The sequence below is a fragment of the Eschrichtius robustus genome, chromosome 10 (assembly GCF_028021215.1).
Source record: "Eschrichtius robustus isolate mEscRob2 chromosome 10, mEscRob2.pri, whole genome shotgun sequence".
Taxonomy (NCBI): domain Eukaryota; kingdom Metazoa; phylum Chordata; class Mammalia; order Artiodactyla; family Eschrichtiidae; genus Eschrichtius; species Eschrichtius robustus.
Genome location: NC_090833.1, coordinates 82,357,076 through 82,384,844, shown reverse-complemented (window position 1 = coordinate 82,384,844; position 27,769 = coordinate 82,357,076). Strand labels below are relative to the sequence as shown.

The window sequence follows — 27,769 nt, the reverse complement described above, 5'->3', positions numbered from 1 at the left end:
TCTATTGGTCATGGCAAAAGCCATATCACTGGCACAGAGAAGGTTGCTTTTCTGTTTGTCTTAACAGTAGTAGGATATGTATCCACTTTACCCAAAAGCTATATTAGTTAAACACGTTAAAAAGGGATACTCTTGCACTGCCAGTGAGAATATAAATTGGTAAAACAATTTTAGAAAGCTCTCTGGCAGCATCTACTATAAGTAACCATATACATACTATATGTCTTAGCAATTCCACTTCTAAGTATATACCCAATAGAAACGATTTTATATGTTCACCAAATATATGTACAAATATGTTCATAGCAGCTTTATTTGTAATAACCCAAAACTGGAAACTACCCAAATGCCCATCATTACACAACTGTAGAATGGATTAATGAATTGTGTATTCATACAATAGAAATACTCTAGAGCAATAAAGTGAATGACTTCACACAACAACATGTATGAATATCACAAATTATGTTGAACTAAAGAGCAAGAACAAAGAATAACACTATAGGATTCCATTCACTTAAAGTTCAGAAATAGGCAAAACCGATGATAGAAATCAGTAGTGGCTACCTTTGGGGAGGTGATTAACTGAAGGATACGAAGGGGTTTTTGAAGTATAAGTAGTGTTTTAATGTTTGATCTGGGTGGTGGTTATATAGATTTGTTCACTTTGTAAAAATTCATTGAGCTGTATACTTCTGGTTTGAGTATTTTACTGTATATATGTTATATCAATAAAAATTACTTAAAAACAAGGAGGGCAGTTAGAACAGTCCTGCCTTATGTGTTGAAGATTATCTGATAAAAGTCCATTTCTGTACATACACTGATTCCAGAAATGGTACAGATTTTGAAGAGTCATGAATAACCTGAGATAAAATATGAATGAAGCTTGGCTCAGAGAGAGAGCTTCTGTATTTAGACTCAAAGTTTGACAGGGATTAATGCAGGAAGTGAGAAATTGCATATTTTTTTCCATGTTCACCTCTCTTTGAGATGAAATAATGTATACTAGTGAGTCTTAGTGAAATAGTTGTGTCTAAAATGGCTGACTTCTCACCTAAGATATTAAACTAAGAAAACTCAGGTTTGTGCTCTCCACCCCACCCACCTCCACTTACCTTGACAAGATGGCAGTCCAGCTTTACAAAGGATATCTGGCAGAATAATGGTCTATACTTTTGAGGACTTTTTACCTCCATCCCTCCTTGAAGAACTGGGACAAAATACTTCATGTCCTTGTTAGAGCAAATTGGGAGTTGAATAGTTTGGTGTGGGTTGGGACCTACCTTCTCCTTGGTCCTACAGGATATGGCCACCTTCCCTTCTCTACCCTCATCTACTCCTGTCCCCTTTGTTCACCCTGCTCCGGCCTCACTCCAGCCTCCCTGACACTCCTCAGACCCACCCTGACACTCCTGCCTTTGCACCTTTGCCCTATCTGTCCTTGGATACACCTTGGATGCATGCCCTCATTCATCTCTACCCATAAGGCCTTCATGCCCTTCAAGTCTTTGCTCAAAGGTCACCCACCCAATGAGGTCTACTCTGACCATCCTACTGAATACTGCAGTCTTCCTCCCCGACCCCTTCACTGGACTGTCAAGAAATTTCTGGACACACGTAGGAGACAGCGTGAAGGGATGGAAGAAACATGGGCTTTGGAACAAAATCGAACTGGAGTTTGGAATTTGGAATTTGGGAGTTGCTTAGTATTTCTCTGGGTCTAGTGTCCTCAAACATAAAATGAGGCCACCTCATAGGATTGTTGCCAGGTAGGATACTGTAGGTGAAACACCTAACCAAGAGCTTGTACATGGCAGTTCACAATAAATAAAATCTCTCATCCCTTTCTCTCTAGCCATTTCCTCCCTGCCTCAGTAGGGTCTGGTTTACACAGTAAGATATTCCAGGAAGTCAGTTCCAGATGAGGATTAACACATTTTCACAGGATGAACAAACTAGCACTGAAAAGTGGAACCTCTAATATATTAACTGAAATTATTATGGTTTGCCTCATCTTACCTACTCAAAAATGACTTTGTTAAAAGCCTGGGAGAGGAAATGGCCTGAAGCCTTCGACACAGATGGGAACTGACTGTTTAATAAGCCAAGTCTCTGACGGGCAGATGATGTTACAGCCCTAGAAGAAGGTGAGAAGATAAAGATCTTCACTCCTGCCCCAGACATTCTGAAGCATTCCAGGGAGGAGCTGTGTCATTAACAATCATGTTCTGAAACACTCTGAGGGTCAGCAAAAGGTACCATTTGCCTTTGGGGCACAGGGATGTGTATTCTAGTTACTAAGCAACTCGCCCTTCTGGGCTGGCCTTGCCTCATTATTCTGCCTATGGTGGTGGGAAGCAAATCTGTTGTTTTTGGAAAGAGAAGCTAAGGTTTCCTGGGCCTTTCATTTATTAAAGGAAATATCCTGGTGAAAAATGAGTAAGACCCAGGGAGGATTCTCTCCCTTATGTGGTGAGAACAAGATTAGGAGGGGTCTTGACCTGGAGGGAAGGCTGTAGAAAATTGAAAGGCAGGTATCTGTCCATAACTTTTACACTTAGTCCAGTGAAAAATCAGGAAAACTGTGTGAAAGGCTGGTTGGTTGAGTAACGGAAGAGCTTACTGAGAAAGAAGTGTTCTCAAAGTGTGCACACCAACATTTGAGAACCTGTGACTTGGTGGAAAAGAGCAGAAGCTTTAGAGAGACATAGAAGAGAGTTCAGGTCTTGGATCTAGCTCATATTTGTTGTTTGAGTCTCTTTTTCCTCATCTGTAAAGTGGAGATCATAACAGTGATATCTACCAAAGTGATTGTGAGGATTGAATGAGCTAATACATGTCAAAGGCTTAGCACAGTGCCAGGCACACTGTACATGCTAAAAATGTTTGCTTTTATTGAAAAGTTTGAGTGGTTGTAATTGTATACAAGAGTGTGTTGTGGCCACTCTGAAGAGTCTCACGTTTTCTTACAGAAGTTCTTGTCCATATTTTTCTGAACCAGCTTGGGAAGAAGCTGATAGAGATTTTCCCTGTGCTGATGGAGTGTTGTTTGTTTTTTTCCTTGGGGAAGGGCAGAAGTTGGGTGACGAGGCAGAGTGCCACAGTCAGAGAGCAATTAGGAGCTTCATAAATGACCGTCCGGTTGGGTGGAGGGAAATGCTAGAAAGGGAGATGTAAGCTAAGGGCAGCATGAGTTGGGCAGCTGATCCCACTTGCAAGTCGTTAACTTGCAAAACCAGGAGTGTGCATTCAATTTCATTGGCCTGGCTTCTTGTCCTGGGTTGGATATCATGTACTTTTAAAGCACTCTGTGCCACCATCTTCTTGGCCTTTCTGCTCAGCATCCCACCTCTATCGGGGCTACTCTCTGGGATCCTGGCAGAGAAGACGTTAACCTTCATGTCTGCAGACCCACAACTTTTGCACTCCCAAGTGTACTGCTGATCTGCACAGAACTGATTATTTTGGGGAAGTGGAGTAGAGTACATAATTCATTGCAACATTCTTGGAGCTGCCTAGGGAGAATCTGGGGACAATAGATTGGGTGTTATGTTGGTTTTAGCTGAGTAGCAGTCCTCTTCCTTCTCTCCTTTTTCCCAGCATGGGGTGGAGACACCATCTCCAAATTGAGCTCTGGATTAGTCTCTCCACCATCTTCTCTGCACTCGAATGGTTGATTTTTCATTTCATGTGCTGCTGTGTGCCTGTGGTGGCTTAACTCTGCTCTGGTAATTGTAACGAAAGGCGATAACCAGAGGGCTTAGCTTTGAGACATAGAATCACTCTTTACCAAAGACTCAAATTGGAAGGAGTAAAATTTACGGTCTGATACCCTGTGTTATAATATTGTCAGTCCCCATCCCAAGCTGGAAGAGATATTGAAACTCTGTTTTCCATAAGTCAACCTAATTTTGATGCCAACCTCCCACCCTGCTAGTTTGGTTGGAAGTTCCTCATCTGTCTTTGCAGAACTTTTCCCCACTTGGGCATGTTCATCATTGGCTGTATGTCCATATCAGCTCATCCCTTGAACTTGGTGGATATTCTTGGGACATGGTAACCTAGTGAGGCCAGAAAGCCTGGTGCTTGTGGTTGTGTTTCTCTGGATGTACCACATCTTTCCTCCCTAACATCTTCATGCCAACACAGAGCATAGCAAGGGAGCAAGCCCAGGTCTATAGAGCATGTCCCCTTCCTTCTTTTTAATCTGGAAGAAGTTTTTTTCCCTGTGATAGGTTAAAGATAGGCATAAATTCATTGCTACTCCTCCCATTGAGAGGGAAAGTTGAATTGCTCTTACCTTGAATCTGGGCTGGCCTTAAGGACTCACTTGTAACCAATAGAATGCAGTGCAATGGACATTGCATGAAAGGTAACTTCTGCTGGAGCCCTTTGGGAATGCTCATCATGGAGGAAGCAAGCTGCCAGTTAAGAAGTCTGGCTTGAGATTGCCATGCTGTGAGGAAGCTCAAGCTAGCAGCACAGAGTGGCTACATGAAAAGAAAGACAAAAGGGAGAAGGAGAGAGGGGGGAAACTCCATTAGCCCCCATCTGTTCCAACCAGCCCAACTCAGCCAGGCACGTGAGTAAAGACATCTTCAGATGCTTCCAGCTGTAGCTACCATCTGACTGCAACAATGGAAGGGACCCCCATCAAGAACCATCCAGGTGATCAATCAGTATACAGAATCATGAGAGATAATATTGTTTTAAGCCCCTGTGTTTTCAGAAGTTTGTTACACAGCAGTAGATAACTGGAACACTCCTCATGCTATTCTCCTCAGTGGGTTTAGATGTTTGAAAACAAAATCCACCTATTAATTTTCACTCTGCCACAGGCATCCTTTGAGGTTAGGAATCACAGAGCTTGCTACCTCTTAATGGGGGAAGAAATCTGGGTAAGGGGAGAGAAAATAGGGATTAAAAAATTCCCTAAATTAACATCTAAAAAATTTCACCCGTGCCCAGTTTAATTTTGACTTCCATTAGGTTGTAATTCCATTGTTGCACTCTCTACGGGGTTGGCTATTTTGAGATTATGTTGGCTTTGTGAAATTGATAGGTAAAAAGTATATTTCATTATGGCTTAATTACTACTTTTAATCATTTACTATGTACAAATTATTTTGTGAATTCCTATGAAGAATTCGAAGAAGACATTTACTTGAGAAAAAAAAGCTTGAGAGAAGTGATAAACCCCGAGTTATGCCATCATGCATGACAGCGATGAGAGGACCAAGGCAGTATTTCATCAATTTCCAAATGAGGTCAGAGGACAGAGGTGTCATTGAGGGTGTGGGTAGTCTGTGAGGATTCTAGTGTAGGGACAGCTCCTGCAGTGAATTCTCTAGCATGAGCAGGCAAACACATCAATAACAGAATTTTGGTAGGCAGAGGGGGGAGAGCTTTGTTCATGTGGGGGAATGGCATGAGTGAAACCATTTTGCAGAGTATTTGAATGATAAAATGAATTGGAGGAAAATAAAAAACAAACAATAATAACAAAAAATAAAACTCAGCTCTACCATATGACCCAGTAATCCCAGTGCTAGGCATATATCCGGAGAAAACCATAATTCAAAAGGATGCATGCACCCCGATGTTCATTGCAGCACTATTTACAATAGCCAGGACATGGAAGCAACCTAAATGTCCATCGACAGAGGAATGAATAAAGAAGATGTGGTACATATATACGATGAAATATTACTCAGCCATAGAAAGGAATGAAATAGTGCCATTTGCAGAGACGTGGATGGACCTAGAGATTGTCATACAGAGTGAAGTAAGTCAGAAAAAGAAAAATATTGTATAATATTGCTTACATATGGAATCTAGAAGAATGGTACAGGTGAACTTATTTGCAAAGCAGAAATAGAGTCATAGACGTAGAGAAAAAACTTACAGTTACCAAGGTGGGGGGGGGTGGGATGAATTGGGAGATTGGGATTGACCTGTACACACTACTATGTGTAAAATAGATAACTAATGAGTACCTACTGTATAGCACAGGGAACTCTACTCAGTGCTCTGTGGTGACCTAAATGGGAAGGAAATCTAAAAAAGAGTGTATATGTATAACTGATTCACTTTGCTGTACAGCAGAAACTAACACAACATTGTAAAGCAACTATACTCCAATAAAAATTAATAATGAAAAAAAACCTCAGCTGCCTGAACCACAGTTAATACAGTTTACGTTTCTGAATTTGTCTATTCTCTTCACTGGTGTGCATCCTCGCTGACATTGGCTAACATCTACTGACCACCAAATGAGGACCCTTTGGCATCCTGTTCATTGTCCAATGCCCAAGGAAGTAACTTTCTGAGATGCAGCTTATAACTTGGGGGAGCAGCATTCATGGTTGGAAGGTGTGTTCTGATCTGGGAGGGTTATCACCTGGACCTTTCCTTGACTTGGCAGGAGAAAAGCCACCTCATCTTCCTTTCTTGAGATCTTTGTAATTAACCAAATTTTTGTAGGGGCTTTCATCCCTCCCAGGGGGCCTAGCTGGAATATTTGGGGGCTGGTTCTCCTCGTGGGCACAAAGCATGTGTTTGTAGACTCTGCAGTGGAGTACTGGACTCAGAACCATTCTTCCGGACTGGTTCTCCAAGGCACTTCAGGTCATCGTAAAGAATTCTTTGGCTCTGGTGGCCTCTTTACTTGTGTCCTCATCTTCCAACGTTTGGCTGTGTAGATGGTGGGGAAAGATTGGGAGGCCTTCGTAGAAAGAGACAGGAGCTAGCATGTGTGGGTGGAGGGCAGTAGAGGAAGCAGGGAAACTTAGTGTCCCGTGGCTGGAGGCGGAAGCAGCAGAGAAGGGCTATGCTCTAGGAAGTCTGAAGATGCAGGAAGTTGCTAAGCAGTACTCTTTATCTGATTTCCTAAGCCTGGCTGCCTTGCATAAATATCACAACCAACTTTTCAGAGTGTGTGTGTGAGGGGGGCGGGGGTGGGTGTGGAGATAGGGAATGGAATTTGATAGAATTGCTGCAATAGATAAGAAATTTGCTATGTAATATAAAACGTAAGTTACTTTTTTTCTGGCTTATAGTTTACCTATGGATATTAGAGATTAGCCCTGGCATTTTTCTATTTCTTACCCTCTTCCCAGCTTTATTGAGGTATAATTGACGTATAACATTGGGTAAGGTTAAGGCATACAACGTAATGATTTGATTTATGTATATGAGATATACAAAATGATTACTACATCTATCACCTCAAGTAGTTGTGATTTTTTTGTGTGGTGAGAACGTTAAAAGTCTTCTCTTACCAACTTTCAAATACACAATACAGTATTAACTGTAATTACCATGCTGTGGATTACATGCCCAGAACTTATTTATCTTATAACTGGAAGTGTGTACCCTTTGACCATTTTCATACATTCCCCCCACCCCATAAGTTACTATTTGATTTAATCTGTGACTGAGTAAAATTGGCAGACTTTCCATCAGGACCGAAAGCAAGAGCCCATCATGCAACCCTGCCCCATTCCCAACAAACTTTTCAAGCTATAAACCTCTGTCAGCTCTGGTCCCACCCTCATTGCAGGCTTGGAAGAGGGGTGATGGACACGTTCAACATCATCTTTCATTATCCCAGAGCTGTTCCCTCCTTGTCCCGTGATGTAAGTTTCAGGGATGCCCCCACTAGTTGTGTTTGGATGGAAATGAATCAACGTGAGCACTAGACAGAGTGGGGCAGCCCTCTGCTGAGGACCCAGTGTGGAAACCCAGAACTGCCGGGGCTCAGGTCTGGGATGGGGCCTCACCATCATCAGGGCCAGCCTGCTGTTGCATACCTGGGCACCTGGAGGCCCCAAAAGGCTGGTTGGTGGCTTGCGTGGGGCCATTGGTTGGCAGAAGCAGGGAACTCTAGGTCTGTACTGGACTTCAAGTTCAGAAACATCTTCACCTCCTGCAGCCTCTTGTCTGTTGCTTCTTTTTCTTCCCAGATGAAAGGGAGGTGGGACTTTCAGATAATATGATAATAGGTGGAACTCTGGTCTGTGAGCCTTAAGGATACTTCAGGCCACTGGTGTGAGGGAGGATAGTCTGTATGCTCCTTTCAGAGAGTAAGCCAGTGATTAAAAAGTGATTAGAAAGAAATACATTATACTGACAACCAGCCTAATGCTTGTTATTTGTAGAAAAGCTGGAAAATGCAAATAGGCACAAAGAAAAACTAAAAATAACAAGCTCTCATCTCCCGCAGATATCATCTTCAGCATGTAGCCTTTTAGCCTTTAAATCTTTATTCTTCGTGTCTAGACGTACATATAAATGCATGCACATAAATATGCACATATATGTAAAAATGGGAATTTTACCAAAAATGTTCATTCCATCTTATAATCTTTTTTTTTTTCATTTTATCTTGTGTCTTAAATATCTTCTCATGTATTCTTAAGAGTGAATCCCTGAAGGGGTTCTCACTTTTATACTTGTTTTTGAGCAAGAGTCTCTGTGCATTCTTATGTGTTTATACAGTGCCATCAGGCTCTGTGTTGTGCTTTGCTAAACAATGGGCCAAAATTCCTTGGTATAAGGAGCTGGTAGACTGCATCTGATATTTTCCTTCCTTCAGGAAGCTCCTGTCTGCTGCAAAGAGTAAAAAAAGCAGGGGAGAGTTAAAGAAGAAGGCTGGTTTGTAATAGCTGATAATGGCTGTTAAAATTCACATCAATCATTCTCTATATTTTTAGTTTCATAAGGAAAAAACAAAACAAAACACAGCACCACCCTTGGCTTGGGTTGCTGTGTAGTCAGAAGAGATGTAAATATAACCAAGATGTTGTTCCTCCTTTGTGACTAATCACTTGAAGAAAGGGGGGAGTGTGATAGTCAGGGAACCCAGCCTACGCCTTTCAGTCTTTAAATATTTGTGATAAATCATTTATGTTCGTGTGTGTGTGTGTGTGTGTGTATGTGTGTGCCCCAGGAATCCCCACAGCACACAGAAGGTTGTTTAAGGAGTTTCAGGGGCTATGTGGACTACAGGCCAGCTAATCACGTGACTAGTGATGTGAGAATCTTCTAGAATGATACTGTTGAAGTGAGGCGTCCGGCCTTCACAGAGTGGAAATTATGGACCATGCTGGGTTGCTCCTTTGCCAGAATAAAGAGTAGTGTCTGAGAGAAAAAAAAAAAAAAATGCAGCTTGGAAGAATTAGGAATGGAGGTGGGAGGAAATCATACATTTCTAGAAGGTCATCCACCCAAATAAGGCTGGTGCTAGGGTTGTTGGAAGGAGTGAATGACGTAATGTCTGTGCAGCTCTTAGATTGGGCCCTAGTTTATAGTTAGCACTCAGTAATTTGTAGCTATTATTCCCACTATGGTTATGACCATTGTCATATTACTTATGACACTGAATTAAATTCTGCATGGGACAGCCACGTCTAGACGTGTGTATGCTGGAGTGGTGAAAAATATTCTGGGACTAACCTATTGTCCAGTGGGATCTCCTCTTTCCTTCCCAGCCCATCCCATCACCAGTCTTAGCAACTTTGTCAGGATGCTTCTTGGGCAGGCTAGACCGGATATGCAGTGATGTGTCCTGGGCCATTGCAGAGTGCCCTTTAAAGCTACATCACCTCTGTAGTACTAAGCATGTGTGAGCTTTCAAGCCACCCTCCGGCCCAGTTTCTCCCTCCTCCTTTCTCCTGGAGAGGAAAGATGATTTCTTGCTGCAAATAAAGCTACCAACCTACATCTTAATAGGGGAGAGGGAGGGAGTGGGGAGATAAAAGATGAAGCCGTTAGTTCAGCAATGGGGAGGGAACTTGGGGGTAAGAGTCTTCACAGCACCTGGAGGGGCCGAGACAATTTGGAGAGGCTAAAAGGGGTTAGGGAAATGTTGTGGGTTAGATCTTGGGTTCTCTTAAATGTTCCTTGAAATCGAATACTGGAGAGTTGGATTTCTTTTCAGTACTTTAAATGTGTCTGGGTGGGGTGCAAAGACTGAGCCATGTCGACTCCCATTGATGTCGTAGGGCTACAGGTATACGATCTTCTTGCTAATTTCTGCCTCGGTGGAAGAAAGTTTTTCCACCAACCTGAGTAAAGCCTCACTAACCATGTAAGTGGTTTTGAATTTATCCATAAACCATTCAATAATTCTTGTTCCAGCTGCTTTACGTCATCACCTTGGATGGGCCAAGATCTGCCCTGTCAGATTAGCCTCAGAAAATGGAGGATCCCTCTGCCCAAGGCTCTTGACAGATAGACAGGACTGTGAAGGGGGTCCATGCTAAATTGGTCCCCAGTGTTTTTTAAAATTATTGAACTCAGTGTAGACATCTGTATGCAATTTCAGGAGGAATTCTATCTTCCTTATTAAGCTCCTGGGTGTATTACAAATTCCATAAACAGAAATAACCTCTTTGCTCTCCCTATATATGAATGGCAGCTCCTAACTATGTTTTTCTTGGAGCCCTATATTCTCATATACTTGTTAGAATAATATGATCAGCAGGTGATTCCAGCTAGATCATAGACCCCAAACTCACTGAATTCCTTAAGTTGTTACAGAGAGGCCTAAGGTAAAATGTGAAGATTGTAAAATGGGTGGCAATACTGTTGTTCTAGGTGAATATTTTAAAAGTACTCTTGTGGAGGGCAAATCGGGCATATTATGCTAATTAAGTTCAGTGTTAGACCAACCCTAGTGTGATAGGTATTAGGATTCTTTTTTTTATTATTATTTTGAATTTTATTTTATTTATTTACTTTTTTGTACAGCAGGTTCTTATTCATTATCTATTTTATACCTATTAGTGTATATATGTCAATGCCAATCTCCCAATTCATCTCACCACCACCCAACCCCCCACTTTCCCCCCTTTGTGTCCATACATTTGTCCTCTACATCTGTGTCTCTATTTCTGCCTTGCAAACCAGTTCATCTGTACCATTTTTCTAGATTCCACATATATGCATTAATATGCGATATTTGTTTTTCTCTCTCTGATTTACTTCACTCTGTATGACAGTCTCTAGGTCCATCCACGTCTCTACAAATGACCCAATTTCCTTTTTATGGCTGAGTAATATTCCATTGTATATATTTGCCACATCTTCTTTATCCATTCGTCTGTCGATGGGCATTTCAGTGGCTTCCATGACCTGGCTATTGTAAATAGTGCTACAATGAACATTGGGGTGCATGTGTCTTTTTGAATTATGGTTTTCTCTGGGTATATGCCCAGTAGTGGGGATTGCTGGGTCATATGGTAATTCTATGTTTAGTTTCTTAAGGAACCGCCATACTGTTCTCTGTAGTGGCTGTATCAATTTACATTCCCACCAACAGTGCAAGAGGGTTCCCTTTTCTCCACACCCTCTCCAGCGTTTGTTGTTTGTAAATTTTCTGATGATGCCCATTCTAACTGGTGTGAGGTGATACCTCATTGTAGTTTTGATTTGCATTTCTCTAATAGTTAGTGATCTTGAGCAGCTTTTCATGTGCCTCTTGGCCATCTGGATGTCTTCTTTGGAGAAATGTCTATTTAGGTCTTCTGCCCTTTTTTTTTTTTTTTAAAGGAATTCCTTTATTTTTATTTTTTATTTATTTATTTATTTATTTTTGGCTGTGTTGGGTCTTCATTTCTGTGCAAGGGCTTTCTCTAGTTGCGGCGAGCAGGGGCCACTCTTCATCGCGGTGCATGGGCCTCTCACTATCGTGGCCTCTCTTGTTGCAGAGCACAAGCTCCAGACGCACAGGCTCAGTAGTTGTGGCTCACAGGCCTAGTTGCTCCGCGGCATGTGGGATCTTCCCAGACCAGGGCTCGAACCCGTGTCCCCTGCATTGGCAGGCAGATTCTCAACCACTGCGCCACCAGGGAAGCACTGTCCATTTTTTGATTGGGTTGTTTGTTTTTTTTAACACTGAGCCTCATGAGCTGTTTATATATTTTGGAGATTAATCCTTTGTCTGTTGATTCATTTGCAAATATTTTCTCCCATTCTAAGGGTTGTCTTTTCGTCTTGTTTATAGTTTCCCTTGCTGTGCAAAAGCTTTTAAGTTTCATTAGGTCCCATTTGTTTATTTTTGTTTTTATTTCCATTACTCTAGGAGGTGGGTCAAAAAAGATCTTGCTGTGATTTATGTCACAGGGTGTTCTTCCTATGTTTTCCTCTAAAAGTTTTACAGTGTCCGATCTTACATTTAGGTCTTTGACTCATTTTGAGTTTATTTTTGTGTATGGTGTTAGGGAGTGCTCTAATTTCATTCTTTTACATGTAGCTGTCCAGTTTTCCCAGCATCACTTATTGAAGAGACTGTCTTTTCTCCACTGTATATCCTTGCCTCCTTTTTCATAGATTAGTTGACCATAGGTGCATGTGTTTATCTCTGGGCTTTCTATCCTGTTCCACTGATCTGTGCTTCTGTTTTTGTGCCAGTACCATGTTGCCTTGATTACTGTAGCTTTGCAGTATAGTCTGAAGTCAGGGAGTCTGATTCCTCCAGCTCCATTTTTTTTCCCTCAAGATTGCTTTGGCTATTCAGGGTCTCCATACACATTTTAAGATTTTTTTGTTCTAGTTCTGTAAAAAAATGCCATTGGTAATTTGATAGGGATTGCAATGAATCTGTAGATTGCTTTGGGTAGTATAGTCATTTCCACAGTATTTATTCTTCCAATCCAAGAACATGGTATATCTCTCCATCTGTTTCGAGATACAAACCTTTCTAAGAATTTGTCCATTTCTTCCAGGTTGTTCATTTTATTGGCATAGAGTTGCTTGTAGTAGTCTCTTATGATGCTCTGTATTTCTGTGGTGTCTGTTGTGACGTCTCCTTTTTCATTTCTAATTTTATTGATTTGAGTCCTCTCCGTTTTTTTCTTGATGAGTCTGGCTAAAGGTTTATCAATTTTGTTTATCTTCTCAAAGAACCAGCTTTTACTTTTATTGATCTTTGCTATTGTTTTCTTTGTTTCTATTTCATTTATTTCTGCTCTGATCTTTATGATTTTTTTCCTTTTACTAACTTTGGGTTTTGTTTGTTCTTCTTTCTCTAGTTGCTTTAGTTGTAAGGTTAGATTGTTTACTTAAGATTTTTCTTGTTTCTTGAGATAGGATTGTATCGCTATAAACTTCCCTCTTAGAACTGCTTTTGCTGCATCCCATAGGTTTTGGATTGTCATGTTTTCGTTGTCATTTGTCTCTAGGTATCTTTTTATTTCCTCTTTGATTTCTTCAGTGATCTCTTGGTTATTTAGTAACGTATAGTTTAGCCTCCATGTGTTTGTGTTCTTTATGTTTTTTTTCCCTGTAATTTATTTCTAATCTCATAGCACTGTGGTCGGAGAAGATCCTTGATACGATTTCAATTTTCTTAAATTTACCGAGGTTTGATTTGTGACCCAGGATGTGATCTATCCTGGAAAATGTTCCGTGTGCACTTGAGAAGAAAGTGTAATCTGCTGTTTTTGGATGGAATGTCCTATAAATATCAGTTAAATCTATCTGGTCTGTTGTGTCATTTAAAGCTTGTGTTTCCTTATTAATTTTCTGTCTGGATGATCTGTCCATTGGTGTAAGTAAGGTGTTAAAGTCCCCCACTATTATTGCATCACTGTCGATTTCCTCTTTTAGAGCTGTTAGCAGTTGCCTTATGTATTGAGGTGCTCCTATGTTGGGTGCATATATATTTATAATTGTTATATCTTCTTCTTGGATTGATCCCTTGATCTTTATGGAGTGTCCTTCCTTGTCTCTTGTAACATTCTTTATTTTAAAGTCTATTTTATCTGATACAAGCATTGCTACTCCAGCTTTCTTTTGATTTCCATTTGCATGGGATATCTTTTTCCATCCCCTCACTTTCAGTCTGTATGTGTCCCTAGGTCTGAAGTGGGTCCCTTGTAGACAACATATATATGGGTCTTGTTTTTGTATCCATTCAGCGAGCCTGTGTCTTTTGGTTGGAGCATTTAATCCATTTGCATTCAAGGTGATTATCAATATGTATGTTCCTATTCCCATTTTCTTAATTGTTTTGGGTTTGTAGGCCCTTTTTTTTTTGGTAGGCCCTTTGTAGGCCCTTTTCTTCTCTTGTGTTTCCCGCTTAGAGAAGTTCCTTTAGCATTTGTTGTAGAGCTGGTTTGGTGGTGCTGAATTCTCTTAGCTTTTGCTTGTCTGTAAAGCTTTTCATTTCTCCATCAATCTGAATGATGTCCTTGCCAGGTAGTGTAATCTTGGTTATAGGTTTTTCCCTTTCATCACTTTAAATATATCATGTCACTCTCTTCTGGCTTGTAGAATTTCTGCTGAGAAATCAGCTGTTAACCTTATGGGGATTCCCTTGTATGTTATTTGTCCTTTTTCCCTTGTTGCTTTTAATAATTTTTCTTTGTCTTTAATTTTTGTCAATTTGATTACTCTGTGTCTTGGTGTGTTTCTCCTTGGGTGTATCCTTCCTGGGACTCTCTGTGCTTCCTGGACTTGTGTGGCCATTTCCTTTCTCATGTTAGGGAAATTTGCGACTATAATCTCTTCAAATATTTTCTCGGGTCCTTTCTCTCTCTCTTCTCCTTCTGAGACCCCTATAATGCGAATGTTGGTGCATTTAATGTTGCCCCAGAAGTCTCTTAGGCTCTCTTCATTTCTTTTCATTCTTTTTTCTTTATTCTGTTCTGTGGCAGTGAATTCCACCATTCTGTCTTCCAGGTCACTTATCCATTCTTCTGTCTCAGTTATTCTGCTATTGATTCCTTCAAGTGTATTTTTCATTTCAGTTATTGTGTTGTTCATCTCTGTTTGTTTGTTCTTTAATTCTTCTAGGTGTTTGTTCTTAAATCTTCTAGGTCTTTGTTAATCATTTCTTGCATCTTCTCGATCTTTGCCTCCATTCTTTTTCTGAGGTCCTGGATCATCTTCACTCTCATTATTGTGAATTCTTTTTCTGGAAGGTTGCCTATCTCCACTTCATTTAGTTGTTTTTCTGGGGTTTTATCTTGTTCCTTCATCTGGTACATAGTCCTCTGCCTTTTCATTTTGTCTGTCTTTCTGTGAATGTGGTTTTTGTTCCACAGGCTGCAGGATTGTAGTTATTCTTGCTTCTGCTGTCTGCCCTCTGGTGGATGAGGCTATCTAAGGGGCTTGTTTGGTATTAGGATTCTTCAGAAGCGTTCCATTTCTCATCCTTGTGGGCACATGGTGGAATTTCATTTCCCTCTCCTCGTAAAGTTAGGCAAGATTTTTAACTTGCTTTGGCTGATGAGCTGAAGTGACATATTTTTTTTATTGAAGTATAGTTGATTTACAGTATTGTGTTAGTTTCTGCTCTACAGCAAAGTGATTCAGATATATATATATATATATATATATATATATATATATATATATTTTTTTTTTAGATTCTTTTCCATAATAGTTCATTACAAGATATTGAATATAGTTCCCTGTGCTATACAGTAGGACCTTGTTTATCTATCTTATATATAGTAGTTTGTATCTGCCAGTCCCAAACTCCTAATTTATCTCTTCCTGCCCTTTCCCCTTTGGTAACCATAAATTTGTTTTCTATGTCTGTGAGCCTGTTTCTGTTTTGTAAACAAGATCATTTGTATAACTTTTTAAGGGTCCACTTACAAGTAATATCATATGATATTTGTCTTTCTCTGTCTGACTTACTTCACTTGGTATGATAATCTCTAGGTCCACCAATGTTGTTGCAAATGGCATTATTTTATTCTGTTTTATGGCTGAGTAATATTCCAGTGTGTGTGTGTGTGTGTGTGTGTGTGTGTGTATGTATGTGTGTGTGTGTGTGTGTGTGTATATATATATATATATATATATATATATATATATATATATACACACATATATATATACCCCATATGGAAGTGACATGTTGCCAAGCATGTATGGGATTCACCACATTCCCTTCCCACTACTCTGGTGATTGTTGAAGCTGTTGTCAAGAGGAATTCATCATTTGGAGTCCTTAAGCTATGATGAGAAAAGTCCTCGCCTACCAATCAACATTGGCTGTGTATTATAGATGAGAAGTAAACCTTTGTCCTTTTAGCCCACTGACATGTTGTAATTGTTTGTTACTGCAGCTTAACCTAGCCTATCCTGACTGATACATCTGGGCTCCAACTCTTGATTTTAAGTCTCAGTTCCAACAGTAATTCATGTTATTTCATTTTAACCTCTCTGAGCCTCAGTTCCCCCATTTCTGAAATGAAGTGTTTGGATCAGATTCTCTCTACAGTACCTTACAACTCCAACATTCTCTAATTCTTCCCCTTTTAAATGAATGTGTTGCTCCTTTCAATAATTTTGTTCTTTTTTTTTTGGACTGAGAGGCTGGAGTTAAAACCTGAATTTTGCCATTTACTTGCTGTGTGTTTGGGCAAGTTACTCAGTCATTCTGAGCTGTATCTTACTTTCCTAGAAAATGGAAAAGCAGCTAGCTCCTGGGACTCATGTGGATTAAACCGGATGACTAGTTGAGGTAATTTATAGAGCGTGGCCCAAAGTGCCAGGCACTCAGGAGTTTCTAAGCAAATACTTGCCGATTCCAATCTCAGAAGAGGAGGTGTTGCTAGCATCTCCTCTCCTGATGATGGGGCTCAGGGAGACCAAGAGGCACAGAGGGGCTGGCCTATTTCACAACACTTGTTAGAGAAACAAATGTTGAAGGTCATAGGATAGAGTAAGGGAAAAAAGAGGTGTTACGTGAAGATGTACTTAAATTCTGGAAGTATTGATTAATGAAGACAGCTTGAAAGCCCTTTGCTTAAAATCTTGTCTCAGCTACTGGAGTGGAGTTTGCTTAAAACTGTACTTTTCCCCTTTGGAACTTTAAATAATGAAAGAGAAGATCTTTATGTTCACTTTGATTTTGAATAGTTACAAGATTATTTTGTTGAATTTATTTCCTTAGTCTGTCTCCTGAGTTGCAGTTTTTATGTTCATGTCCCCTGAGGTGCTCTGCTGGTTTCCTCCTTCCCTCCCTCCTCCCTCCCCAACCCTTTCCTTCTTCCTTTTTAAATTAATAAACTTTATGTTTTAGAGTAGTTTTAGGTTTACAGAAAATCTGAGCAGAAAGTAGAGTTCCTATATAATCACCACCCCCACCCCCAGTTTCCCTTATTACTACATCTTGCATTAATTATTGTGGTACATTTGTTAAATTGATGGACCAATAGTGATACATTATCATTATCAACTAAATTCCATAGTTTATATTAGGGTTCCACTTTGTGTTATACAGTTCTACGGATTTTGACAAATATATTGTGTCATATATCCACCATTAAAGTGTCATACAGAATAGTTTCACTGCCCTAAAATTGTGTGTTTCACCTATTCACTCCCCTTCCCACTGCAGTAGCCACTGATCTTATTACTGTCTATATAGTTTTGCCTTTTCCAGAATGTCATTTGTATGCAATATAATAGGTAGCCTTTTCACACTAGCTTCATTCACTTAACAATATGCATTTAAGATTCCTTCATTTTTCATGGCGTAAAAGCTAATTTCTTTTTATCACTGAATAATATCCTATTATATGGATGTACCAGTTTGTTTATCCATTTACCTATTGAAGGAGATCTTGGTTGCTTCCAATTTTTGGCAGTTATGAATAAAGCTGCTATAAACACTTGTGTACACGTTTTTGTGTGGACATAAGTTTTTGACTCATTTGGGTAAATACCTAGGAGCAAAATTACTGGATTGAGCTTACGTTTAACTTTGTAAGAAATAGCCAAACTGTCTTTAAAAGTGGCTGTACCATTTTATATTTCCACCAGGAGTGAATGAGAGTTCCTGTTGCTCCACATTCTTGTCAGCATTCGGTGTCGTCAGTGTTTTGGATTTTAGCCACCTAATAGGAGTGTGGTGGTATTGCATTGTTGTTTTAATTTGCAAGTCCCTAATGACGTACAATGTGGAGCATCTTTTCATGTGTTATTTGCCGTCTGTTTATCGTCTTTGGTGAAGTGTCTGTTAAGATCTTTTGCCCACTTTTAATTTGAGTTGTTTGTATCATATTGCTGAATTATAAGAGTGCTTTGTATATTTTTGGATACAAGTCCTTTGTCAGATATGTGTTTTGCAAACACTTTCTCTAAGTCTGTGGCTTATTTTTTCATTCTCTTAACAGTTTCTTTTGCATAGCAGAAGTTTTAAATTTTAATGAAGGCCAACATCAATTTTTTCTGTCACAGATCATGCTTTTTGGATTGTGTCTAAAAAGCCATTACAAACTCAGGTCACCTAGATTTTGTCCTGTGTTTCCTTCTAGAGGTTTTATAGTTTTGTGGTTTACATTTAGGTCTATAATCCATTTTGAGTTAATTTTTGTGAAGGATGTAAGGTCTGTGTCCAGATTCTTTTTTTTTTTTTTTGCATGTGTATTTCTAGTTGTTCAGCACCATTTGTTGAAAAGACTGTCCTTTCTCAATTGAATTGTCTTTGCTCCTTTGTCAAAGATTAGTTGACTTTATTTGTGTGGGACTATTTCTGGGCTCTCTTGGTGTGGGCTCTCAATTCTGGTTTTTGCTTTATTTGTCAATTCTCCTGCCAGTACCACACTGTCTTGATCACTGAAACTTTGTAGTTAGTCTTGGAGTTGGGTAGTGTCAGTCCTCTGACTTTGTTCTTCACCAATATTGTGCTGGCTATTCTGGATCTTTTCGTCTTTCTGTAATAATATTAGAATCAGACTGTTGATATACACAAAGTAACTGCTGAGATTTTGATTGGGCTTGCATTGAATTTGTAGATCAAGTTGGGAGGAACTGACATCTTGACAATATTGAGTCTTATCTACATTAACATGGAATATCTCTCCATTTAGTTAGATCTTCTTTTGTTTCTTTCATCTGAATTTTGTAGGTTTCCTCACATAGATTTTGTACACATTTGTACCTAAGTATTTAACGGTTTTGGTGCTAATGTAAGGGGTTTTAATTTCAACTTCCAATTGTTCTTTGCTAATATATAGGAAAACAATTCACTTTTGTATATTTAGCTTTGTATCCTGCAACCTTGCTATAATCACTTATTAGTTCCAGGAAATTTTTTTTTTTTGTCTATTCTTTTGGATTTTCTACACAGATGATCACTTAATCTTCAAATAAAGACAGTTTTATTCCTTCCTTCCCAATCTTTTATTTCCTTCTTATCTTACTGCATTAACTAGAACTTTCAGCATGTTGTCAAATAGAAGTAGTGAGAGGGGACATCCTTGCCTTGTTCTTGATCTTAGTGAAGAAGCATCCGGTTTCTCACCATTGAGTACGATGTTAGCTGTAGGTTTAAAGCATCTAGTTTTTCTCCATTAAGTATGATGTTAGCTATAAGATGTTCTTTATCAAGTTAAGGATCTTATTTCTTTTTAATCATTGGCTATAATAACCAAATCAAGCAGACCTGGGTTTAAATACTGACTCTGCTACTTTCTAGTTGTGTTGACCTTGAGTAAGTTAATTAGGCTCTCTGAGCCTTTGAGTCCTCAGCGTGAGATCTTTTTAAAAAAACACTTTTCAAAATTGTGGAAAGGTTTGGAGTTGGAAAACCCTAAAATTATTCAGAGGTGAGTGCCTTCAAGAATTGGGCTTGGCAATGGCACTACACCCTGATATAGGAAGAAGAATAAAAGATGCGGAAGGAAGAACCTTTTGAGTACTGAGCAGTGGCAGAAATTGCTAAGAACAGCTGACACGTCAAATATGATTCCCCAAACATTGGGATGGATCTGTGTGCCAGTTGGAATAGAAACGGCCCTCTGATTGAGCACAGACACACAAGCCATCCTTTAGGATGAAAGCTGTGGAACACTGGAGAGGTAACCAAGGTGGAAAACACCCAGAAGAAAAACAAAGAGATGGAAACATTACTTATTCCAAACCACTCTGCCTGCTTAGTCATATGACACTCCTTCAGAAGACACCACTCAGGACTCAGGCAATGGATTGGCCAACCCATTCTGGCTGCTTTACCTTCTGTGGATGCACTGTTTCTTTGTCTTTCTTCCATAGGGCCCCTTTATCTTCCCCAGCCTTGATACCACTAAGCCCCTAGCTGTGAGGATGGCAGTCTATTTCTGTCTCCTCAGAGTGTGTACAGGCTACCATAGAACTGAGATGGGCAGTTGGTTTTGACTTGCTACCAAAGACCCTGGTGGGTCTAGGTGACCACTTGTGTCTTGCCTGTGTTTTTTTAGCCAGATACTTTCAGGAAATTATTGGTTTTTCCCCCCAGTAAATGTCTGGCTTTGGTAGTTGTTTTGCTATTTTCTAGCTTTTCGGTCACTGCTACAGTCATAACCATGCCTTCCCTTCCCCCACATTATGAATATGTATTGTCCACAAAAATGCCTTTAATTGATCTAGCCTATATTTTCCTAATTATCTTAGCCGTAATATACTGATTATTACTATAAAGCAGATGTGTATTCAGAATTAGGTGCTCCAGCTTCTTGAAACCTTGGTTTTACCTTTCATACATCTGAAAATATTTGAATAACACAAATCAAAACAACTTTTAATTTCTGTGTGAGAACCACAGATTGAACCATGAGAGATCCCGCTATTCTTCTTTTCCTTTACATTTCTCCCCATTTTAAAAGCTTTAATATTACTTCTTTCCTCACTGTCTGAGGATGATGCAATTTTCTGAATATAGGTCACAGCCAAATATTAAATACCAGTTACTGGCTGCAATGGGAAGGAACAATTAACAAAGTGAAATATCACTTGCTATTTAAATTCCAATTATAAAAGCTAATTTATTTCTAAAGAGATGCTCTGTTTTGGTTAAAGCTGTGGTGCCCACCATAACAAAAAGTATGAATTTACATAAATATGCTTGAATTTTTTAAGCACAGATATAAACAGAGCATTTTTATATTATTCAATCAAGCCATAATCTTTCTTAAATTAACAAATGCTTATTCTTCACAATAGAAGCAGAACTATTTAGTTTGCCAGTTTCTCATTACTATTATTTGTTCATCTGCCAATGAAGGTGAATGGATTGAGGCCCTTAATTCATGCAAGAAATGCAACCACCTGTCCCTAGAAGACATGCTCCTGGCAGCAAAATGAGTATTCAATTGCTGTTTCAGGCCTTATAATTGTCTAGAGGCCCCACTTGGAGTTTCTAGGTATCCAGATGGGAATTGGATTCTTCCTTCCCAGGTAGAAGACTTAGCAGAGACTGACAAGTCTGCTTTTCTTAGATGTGCATCCATGGGGACTGCCCCTTTTCAAGAGCAACTCCTGCAAGCATAGAGTGCCAAACAAAAGGGCCCTTTGAACAAGAACCTCACAACCTTTATTACTAAAAAACTAGGTCTGGCAGCAGCCCCGCTTCTGTTTGTCAGAGAGGGTTCCTGGGGGCACAGTACCAGCCCCAGAATGAACTGTTTCCAGCGTCCTGGTCTGTGCTCTCATTCTTCAGACCATTGCCTGCTCCCCTCATCTCAGTGATCCTCCCTGAAGTCTGGTCTGTGTTGGACCCTTCTTCCCTCAAAGATGCTAGGATTTCAGTGGCTGGATGGCCTCAGAGGGCAACTCAAAGCTGTGTCCACTGAGGACTTTTTCTGGCTGTGAGGGTGCTTCTGAGCAGTTCCAAGGAAAACTCTTACAAGGAACCCTTTTGAAAGCCTCTAGTTTGCCTCAGGTCAGGGTTGTAAACTCAAATTTCTCTGGGGATCAGGGAAGTGGAAGATGTGGAAGATGATAGAACAGATGCAAGACCCCCAACTCCCCCCACCCCCACTGCCAGAAGGGGCAGCCAATCCTGAGCTCAGCAGACCTTCATGGCCTAGTTTCCAGACCCTCCGCCTTTTCAAGAGCAGCCATCATCCAGATTTCATGTGCAGTCTCCCAATTTAAAGATACAAAAACACTGTGCTGGCCAAATAGAACCTGTCGGTAGATGGACTTAGCTCTCTGGTTCATTAGTCAATAACCTCTAATTGTGTTTCACACCAGCACTATCGTCCTCTCTGTGCTCTCCTACTTGGCCTGAGGCACTGGTTTACCCTCTCTCCAGAGTCAACATTTTGGGTGCAACAAGCAGAAAAATCAACTTGTACTGGCTGAAAAAACAAGGAATTTTGTTGGCATCCCTGGAAGTTCACACTTAGGGTGAGCTTCATGATTGATAATCTGGAGACACAAGCTCCACTTTCCTTGTAAATATTTTGGCTCCACCCAGTGATACCTTCATCCCCAAGCTGGTTTCAAAATGGCTGCAGCAGTTCAAGGCCTCACGCCTTTATGTCACATCATCCAGAGAGAACAGAAAGTCTCTTCCATAAGCTCTTTCAGAAGAGTAAACAAGAGCCGTCCCAGAAAACATGGTCAATTGCTCCTCATGTCTCATTGGCCTAAACTAGGTCATGTGTCCTTTCCTGAGCCAATCAGACAAGAGGGGTGAGATTACCCTTATACCAGCTGAGCTTGAGCCCTGGAGGTAAGGGTGGGTTATAGTTTCCTGAGGCTTATGGGCTTTGCGTCTACCTGTGTGTATATGTATGTATTAGGTGTGTGCACACATATGTGCATACTTGAACAAAATCTGGGTTCTATTAGGAAAGACAAAGGGGTGTATGGATGCTGGGCAATTAACCAATGACGTCTATGATAATGTGGTTTGTATTTTATAAAACTGCGTCTCTCTAGGTCTGGTGTGGTGGTTGATAACCCAGTGCTTCTTCCTGCCAGTGTCCAAATTCTAGTAATTGGGGCACTTGATACTGTTCCCAAATCCTCATGTTGTTGTTTTTCTTCTGTCTCCACATAGAGAATAGGGGTCAGATAGGCAAATTGAGTTCCTACAACTGCTTGGGCACTGTGTTGGACCTGGGTTTAACACACTTACAAACAAACTTAACTTTTCTGTGTCCATTTAAAAAATCTGTAACATGGGGAGGACATGAATTACCTCAGTGTGTTATCCAGAGGTTAAATGCAAGTATGTAACACAGTTCTTGGTGTACAGTGTTTAATATATAGTAATTATCATTATTATGTTGAAACCTTCATTCCTGAAGTTACCTTTTCAAACTCTAAGTGTTGGTTTATAGCAACACGTTAAGTACTTTGGGGGTTGGTACTCTTTTCCTCATTTAACCAATATGTAAAAGGTATCAAAATGTCTTGAATATATATATATGTATATGTATATATGTATGTATAACTGAATCACTTTGCTATACACCTGAAACTAACACAACACTATAAATCAACTATATTTCAATAAAAGTTTTAAAAATTTTTACATAAAAAAGGAATACTTCCAGCTAAACAAACAAACATCTTGATCTAGAGTTTTAATAATTAAGGATTAAAATCTGCCATACTTTTTCATTGAAGACAAGCCATGGCTGACTTAGCCAGTTGATTTTGCTTGTTCTTTTTCTTTAAGCACAAATTTATTGTTATTTTAACTTTGCCATTGAACCAGGGAGTTGAAGTAAATGCATCACCAGCAATTGGCTGCAAGAGGAGTTAAGCAAAAATAATGAGTTCTTTGTCTCTTTGTTCACTTTTTCACCCACAGAAGCCAGTTCTGGGAGGTCAACACTATTCCTCTTAACTTCTTTGTATCTTGATCTATGAAACTGGAGACAAAGATTTAAGATTACGATAATTCTTAATATTATTAATAATGACATCTTACATTGGTATAGTGCTTTGCAGTTTGCAAGAATGCTTTCACATTTTACAAACCACAGGGTTTTAAGGTCTGTGAGATTATAAATTGTGTTTTGCTCACTATTTTTCTCTAATTCCTATCCCAATGCCTGCTGTATAATAGATGCTTAACAAATATGTGAATGAGCCTCAAAATAATCTGGTGGGGTAGATTTGGAAGTTATTATTGTTATTCCCCTTTCATACAAGAAGCAACTAAGCCTCAGAGATTTCATGACTTGCTTAAGGCTTTCTAATACATGCTTTGGGGTGGGGAGGAGAGATGGGATTTTCTGAAAAATAGTCTGGTTTGTGATTACAAAAATTAGTTTCCTTTCCAGTCTGTGGGAGAGAACGCTAAGAGAATGTGGGATCATTGCAAGGAGTTCAGAGATCCACACGCATACCAAGAATTGTCCACAAAAACTGGACAAAGAAGATGGAGAGAGGGCCTAGCCCCCTTCATACTTTGAGGTTTCTGGGGTAAAGAAATCCCAAACCAAACCCTCAAACATGGCAGCCCAGTTTAGATCAGCACATCAAACTGTCTGTGGTGAGAAACTAGAACTAGATCTTGTTCCCCCAATCTGATTTGGACTAATACCTGTAGAAAACACAATAAAATAAATTACTCTTAATTTCTCCACTTATGGAAGACTGGTAACAAAGATTTTACATTCCAGCCCTGTCCACAGACCACATCTTGGCTAGATTGGTTTAGATTTTTAACACATTAAAAATATTACAACTATATTTACAATATTTTAATATAGTCTTTATAAAAATATCAATTCACAGTGCACTATAGGTGGTGAGAGCCAGTATTGGGACACCAGTTTAACTATGGTGAACAAATTATTCTTTCAACCCTGAGATTGTATAACCTCATTTAGAGATGGCATCAAAAGTCTATATTTCTGGAATCTAAAAAAAAAAGGTTATGAAGAACCTAGGGGCAGGATGGGAATAAAGACGCAGACCTACTAGAGAATGGACTTGAGGACATGGGGAGGGGGAAGGGTAAGCTGGGACAAAGAGAGAGGCATGGACATATATACACTACCAAACGTAAAATAGATAGCTAGTGGGAAGCAGCCACGTAGCACAGGGAGATCATCTTGGTGCTTTGTGACCACCTAGAGGGGTGGGATAGGGGGGGTGGGAGGGAGGGAGATGCAAGAGGGAAGAGATATGGGGATATATGTATATGTATAACTGATTCACTTTGTTATAAAGCAGAAACTAACACACCATTGTAAAGCAATTATACTCCAATAAAGATGTTAAAAAAAAAAAAGTCTATATTTCAGGCACTTTCTTGAGGCATAACATCCAGCTGACTCCTGTAGGAGGCCCTGCTCACACATTTGTGCCCTATTGTTTTCCACATGTGTGAAATGCTATTGTGATTAATAAAACACAACTTGGGTAATAGCTCTAAGGAAGTTATATTAGCTATTTGATTTTTCTTCCCTCTTCAGTTGGTACTGGAAATATAACTAATATCTTGTCGGAGAATCAACAAATTTTTGACATTAAAAAGAAGTCCTTATACTTGAAATCTTTGGTTAGCACTTCTCCGTGTACACCTTGATGGATCAGGGTGAAAGTTGGCTAATTGTACTAAGTTTGAGGAGTCTCTAACATGAGGACTGTGTTTTCTTACCCGAGGCTCGCTGTTAGTTTCCAGAACCCAGATTTTTCATGAGAGAAAGCAGTGCCCCATTTATTCATTCGATCACACTCAGTGTGCCAGTTACTGGCTTAGGTAGCAGGATAGGGTGTGAACAATGGCCTCTCCCCTCAGAAACACCAGGAGGAAGTGAGTGGAGGGTTTGGGTTAGTTCAACAGAGTTCCAGCAGTGGGAGGTAGGGGGAAGAACCAGTGCTCACCCCCAAGCTCCTTCCCTGAAGTGAGATGTGTGAGGCTGGCAGCTGGACTTCTGCACCCTCACATAACATACCTGAACAAACTCTTCCAACTCTTGGTACTGGGCCTGGGTGGCCTTTTGTTTAGTGCAAGAGCTGGGCTTAATGCACAGAAATGATAATGATAGGTACTTACATGACTTAAGATCATTGTCCAGCTCTCCAGGCAGGAGTGGAACAGAGCAGAACGTGAGGCTGTAAACTGGCTTCCTTGGCACGAAGCCGTGACAGAGCATCTCGAGATTATGAGGTTGGCTGGCAGCCTGCAGATTCAGGGGCAGTTTGTGTTCTCTAGACTGGAAAAACCTTTGATTTTTCTGAGTTGAGGAATGGACAGTTCTCAAGGGAAAATGGGCATTTTTCCTAGTGGGCTCTGGAGACAGGTACAATTTTTGCACTTTTCCCATGCTGGGAAAATTCCTCTAGACCAATGCTTCTCAAACTTGCATGAGCATATGAATAACTGAGGGAAATGCAGGTTAGGTTAGGTTGGTCTGGGACAGTGCCTGAAATTCTGTGTTTCCAACAAGCTCCCTCCCGGGTGATGCTGAATTTGCTACAGTATTGCTGGACTGAGGGTGGTGCTCTGAGGAGCAGAGACCTGGAACCCACCTGGTGGCCTGGACCCATGGGAACTCGCCTCACCTGCTTTTGCTGAAGACATTGATCCCTGTTTCAGACGCAGTTGTATTTATCCAGTCACTACATTGTCTGCTGTGCTGTTTCCTTCTCTCAAGGATCTTAGGTAGTCTGAGATATTGCTGTAGAGTATATACTGGTTGCTGTGTTTAATCATTTAAAAAAATAATCTTTGTTGTGCTTCGGAGTACTACATCTTCTTCAGGGCACAGTAGCTGTCATACACAATCAAGGTCCCACGTCATTACAAGGCATTACCTTAACCCACGTGTCTTGTTGGGGGTAGTCCACCATAGTAAATTCTACTTTGGAGAGCTTGGCAATCCAATCATAAAATGATGAACTCATGTGTTATGTTCAGTGATTTGATCCTGAAGCAGCCTCTAAGATGGATGGGTTGCAGAATAAATCTATGAAAGGAACTATATCCATTGATTATATTCTGAACATTGAATTTAGCTGTCATCAGATATAGCTTGTTGTTTGAGCCTTCTGGGTTAAAAACAATTACAGAAATCTAAAAACAAGTTCCATTTTGATGTTTTGTTCCTTGTGAGCTACGTCAAATGGGTTCTTTTATAAAGAAAGTAAAGGTTCAAAACTCATCCAAAATTACACTCAAAAGTGATTTCAGGAAAATGGAGGCTTCATATCACAGTATGTGTTTATAAGCCCCAGTCCTTTGTTCAGTGTGGTACATCCCAGGCCAGTGAATGACTTTTTCATCAACTTCCCAAGCTGGTGGTAGTGGTGTCTAAAGAAAAGATAATCACATAGCATAGACCAAACTGATCTTCCAAAATTATTTTTAGTGGATTGGAAGAGTGGCTTCATGTAATGTCTCTGATTTCTTCATTTATTTTTGTAGGTCACATTCCATCCCTAAAACATTCCATGGGTCTGTCAGCAACTTTGATTGAAGCAGAAAGTTATCAAATGTCCTGATGAGGGCTTGGAAGGGTCTTTGCTCTTAAGGAGTTTTGTTGTAATGGTATTTATCTTAATCAGATTTGGCTAATACTTCTCTTACTCATAGAGTTTTAGAAGGAAAAATAATCTAGCCAACTTAGAAATCTAGTCCAACCAACTCATTTTACTGATGTGGAAACAGCTGGGGAGTTTGCTCAAGGTCACCCAGACCTGTCTCTGAATCCCAGTCCTCGACTCCCCGCCCCAGTCTACCTCAGTGCCTTTCTGTGTTGATTTATGGGTGTGATATGGAGGCTGTGAGGCCTGAGGCAGCAAGTTTTCCACCTTTCCTGGTGGGAGTTGGGGTGTTCTATCTGATACATTCATTGCATTTCCATACCATCCAGACCCTGTGTTCTAGCAGAGTCACAGTAGATTAACCAATGTTCCAGAGAGGCAAAGTGGCATGGAGCCTGGATTCTGTAGCCTGGTGACCTGGGTCAAATCCTACTTTGCTCTGTACATGTTGTGTGACTTTGGGTAAGCCACTGAGCCTCTCTTCAGATATAAAATGGGGACCTTCCTTGCAGGATTGTTGTGAGGA

The 27,769-nt window shown here is 40.1% G+C and overlaps 1 protein-coding gene across 6 annotated transcripts in view; it reads left to right on the top strand.

Annotated features, from left to right (window-relative positions):
- Window positions 1-27,769, top strand: part of FRMD3 (FERM domain containing 3) — a 371,558-nt gene that overhangs the window by 188,533 nt on the left and 155,256 nt on the right. The window lies entirely within an intron of this gene.